The sequence below is a fragment of the Austrofundulus limnaeus genome, unplaced genomic scaffold (assembly GCF_001266775.1).
Source record: "Austrofundulus limnaeus strain Quisiro unplaced genomic scaffold, Austrofundulus_limnaeus-1.0 Scaffold1985, whole genome shotgun sequence".
NCBI lineage: Eukaryota > Metazoa > Chordata > Actinopteri > Cyprinodontiformes > Rivulidae > Austrofundulus > Austrofundulus limnaeus.
In genome coordinates, this window is record NW_013954387.1 from 2,516 (window position 1) to 6,097 (window position 3,582).

General features: G+C 39.3%; 1 protein-coding gene across 1 annotated transcript in view; it reads left to right on the forward strand.

Moving 5' to 3' along the window:
* The first annotated feature begins 26 nt into the window (after window positions 1-26).
* LOC106536814 (voltage-dependent calcium channel gamma-4 subunit) overlaps window positions 27-3,582 on the forward strand; it is a 27,161-nt gene continuing 23,605 nt past the window's right edge. The window contains exon 1 of the mRNA XM_014034138.1: window positions 27-110. The gene's annotated coding sequence lies outside the window, so the exon portion shown is untranslated. The remainder of the gene's footprint in view (window positions 111-3,582) is intronic.

Genomic DNA, 3,582 nt, shown 5'->3' on the forward strand with positions numbered 1-3,582 from the left:
TCTCTCTCTCTCTCTCTCTCTCTCTCTCTCTCTCTCTCTCTCTCTCTTCCCTTCAGTCTCCTCCTGGGGAGAGCAACGCTCTGCGAAGCTCTGAAATAAAAAGGCTGCAGGTAAGACATCTACAAGCTTTTATAATAATCTGAAATCCTCCGTCATTTTTTGGTTTTTGGACTTTGCAGGATTTTACTGAACCGGGTTTACAGGCAGCACCGGTTTGTTTGGAACTTAGTGACAAATTTACAGAGACAGCTATTTTCCAATCTTTATGTGCTATGGAAGTCTGTTATGCAAATAGAGCCGTTCTGATGGCTCCAGTGAAACCACCCCCACCCCCTCAGCATTCACGCGGTCAGGGCTGTTGAATCTGAGGATGGTTTGATCTGTGCGTAAACGTGCCACCTAATGCGTGATTTGTCCGGGTCGTTTTTCTCTGCACCGGTCCTCCATTTTCCCGCCATGCAGCCTTGTGGATGGATGGATGGATGGATGGATGGATGGATGGATGGATGGATGGATGGATGGATGGATGGATGGATGGATGCAGCTTTCAGTCTCTATCTGCTAATAAATGCACCGCAGTCCGCATCAACCAGGACGGAGCTTTTGCCGCGCAGCTCCGAGCTCTATGTCGGACCTGGACCTGGATCATCATCATCATCATCATCATCATCATCATCATCATGCCACCGTTTTTGTCCCTTTTTCCTCGTGCTGCTATTCAGATGCAAAGATTCAGTCTCCATCTGTCCTCTGGTCACATCAAGGCTACAGGTGCAGAGAAATGTCTTGGAGACATCATGACAGTGTTTGTGTGTGTGTGCGTGCACGCGTGCGTGTATGTGTGTGTGTGTGTGTGTGTGTGTGTGTGTGTGAGACTTTGCATGCCAAGAAACTAAATCTTATTTAATGTCAGATTATTAAAATTCCATTTTACCTACAGAAACCATTTAGCAATTCCAATAAAAACACATTTATAGAAGAATGACAATAACTAAGCAGATCTAAAACATTACATGGTAGAGTACCTGAGAGTCGACCCTGACACACCTTGAGCACAGATTGTGAGATCTCACAGTATTGCATGAACTCTTGCAAAATGTTATTTTCAAGGTTTGACTAAAACAGCTCTAACGACATTATTTATCATGACATGATCTTGGTTTGAAACTCAAAGCAGAAGGAGACATGTTTTTCTTCAAAGAATGCTGAACTTTTAATAATTTGAGCATTTTAGACTACATTTTGTTATTGCAAAAGTAAAACTGAGTTCAGTGTTGGCTTAAATGTTTCTGTTTTGTGGAAAAGATCTATAAAAGTTATCACTTGAAAACATTACCATATCCATCTGATATATTATTTTTTAAATTGAAATTATTGAAATTACATGATTTGGTTGATTAACATTTTGTTAGTTATGTATAAGGCTCACCAAAAGACATTATCTTTAAATATTCAGATAAACTTTATTAAGAGAGCTGTTACAACCTAAAGGGAATAGAGAGGTTCATGAAACATAAATTTAGAATAAGTCTGACTGAACAGCGCACCTCAATCCAAGGAGTGAGATTGTGGAATAATCTGGAAGAAGATGTTAAAAATGCTAGATCAATGTACATGTTCAAGAAAATGATAAAAGTTGGGCTTTTGAAGAAATATGAAACAGTATAACATCACATTACTCACATGTGCATAAATCCTACATTAGGATTGATTATTTTCTAATAAGTAATAACCTTGTTGCCCAAATTGCTAAATCTGGATATCATAAAATATTGATTTCTTATCATAGTCCCCTAGCCATATCATTAGATTTTTCCCTCCAGGCTTACTCCTGGCAACTTAATGCAAATCTTTTTATTGACAACAATTTTGTTAAAAGTAAACCATCAAGATTAAGGAACTTTATGGAAACAAATGACAACGCTGAAGTATCTGATTCTATCTTATGTGAAGTGTTAAAGACTGTTTTACTGGCGATGTAATTTCCTACATTTCAGCTCTTAAAAAAGATATAGAAACGCCCTTCCAAAATCAATAGTGCTCTCCCTACTTTGGAATGGAAGTACAAAATCTCAAAATTGCCTGAGGACTACAGAGAAATATTAAAACTAAAATATGAATATAATGGTATTATGAGCTACCAGGTTATAGCAACTTTCTATTGAAATTACGACAAAAGCATTTTGAGCTTGGGGATAGGCCTGGCAAACTAGCATGACAATTAAGGGMGCCCAATCCACAAGATCAATTTACAGCATCAAATCCAGCACTGGCAGTCTTTTGACCAACCCAGCTGACATCAATAGCAGATTTAGGGAGTTCTATTCTAACTATGTTCYTCTGAGAATAATGTGACACAATCTAATTTTAATGATTTCTTTGAGTCCTTTTCGCTGCCTAAACTGAATAAATCCGATAGGGACAATCTTGAGTCAGATTTGATGCTTGAAGTGGTGAAAGATGCATTAAAATCCCTTCCATCTGGCAGAGCTGATGGGTTTAGTTAGGATTTTTATAAAAAGTTTAGTGACCTTCTTGCCACAATTTTACTCAGAATGATGCCTGACTCTAAAATAGCTGGAAAATTGCCCAAAACTCTCTATGAAGCTAACATTTCCCTTTTTCTGAAAAAGGGAAGGGATGATACATCCTGCTAATTTTAGGCCGATTGCACTAAAAAAAATTTGATCAAAAGATCATCACAAAAATTCTGGACTGAAAGAACACATTATCTATTATCCATTCCGACCAGACTGGGTTCATCCCCGGCAGATTGTCTTCAACGTAAGGCGATTACTCAATACTGTATACCAGGACCAGAAAAATACCAATGGAGCATCTATTTTGGCCCCTGATGTGCATAAAGCCTTTGACCAGGTCGCTTGGCCTTATATGTTTGAAACATTGTACAGGTTTGGTTTTGGCGAGACCTTTCAAAAGTTGATGTGCTCTGTCCTGACAAATAATGATCGGTCAGCTCTGTTTGGTCTACAGCTCTGATTACAGCAGGGCTGCCCATTGTCACCGGCACTTTTTGCCATTAATTGGAACCGCTTGCTGTAGCCATTAGATAGCACTCACACCTCACACATTGAAGGACTTTGTGTCAGAGGAGTTGAAACGTTTTTTAGTTTATATGCTGATGACCAGGGMTGAAAGTAAGCCGGTACGGTCCYGTACTGTGTACCACTAAAAGATTTTGCACCGGTATGCAGTACCGGGAAGAGGAGGGAGCAGCTGTCAACTGCAATGCGGCAGTCACTGGAACTTGGACTGATTGTTGCCAAGAAAATAATCCTGAAAAATTGGAAATCTTCTGGTCCTCCCTCATTCCTTATTTGGGTATCTGACATGTTGTCCAATAATACAAATGGAAAAACTTTGTAAAGGCTCCAAAGATATTCTTCTGTGTCACTGGAATCCCTTTCTGAAACACTTCACAAAGGCCAGATTACAGTAAGTCAAACAAACTCTCATGCTAAAAACACTTCCCTCTGCCACATTGAGTATGTGCGCATCTGAATATGTGAGGAAGTATGTATGTGTGTGTGTGTGTGTGTGTGTGTGTGTGTGTGTGTGTGT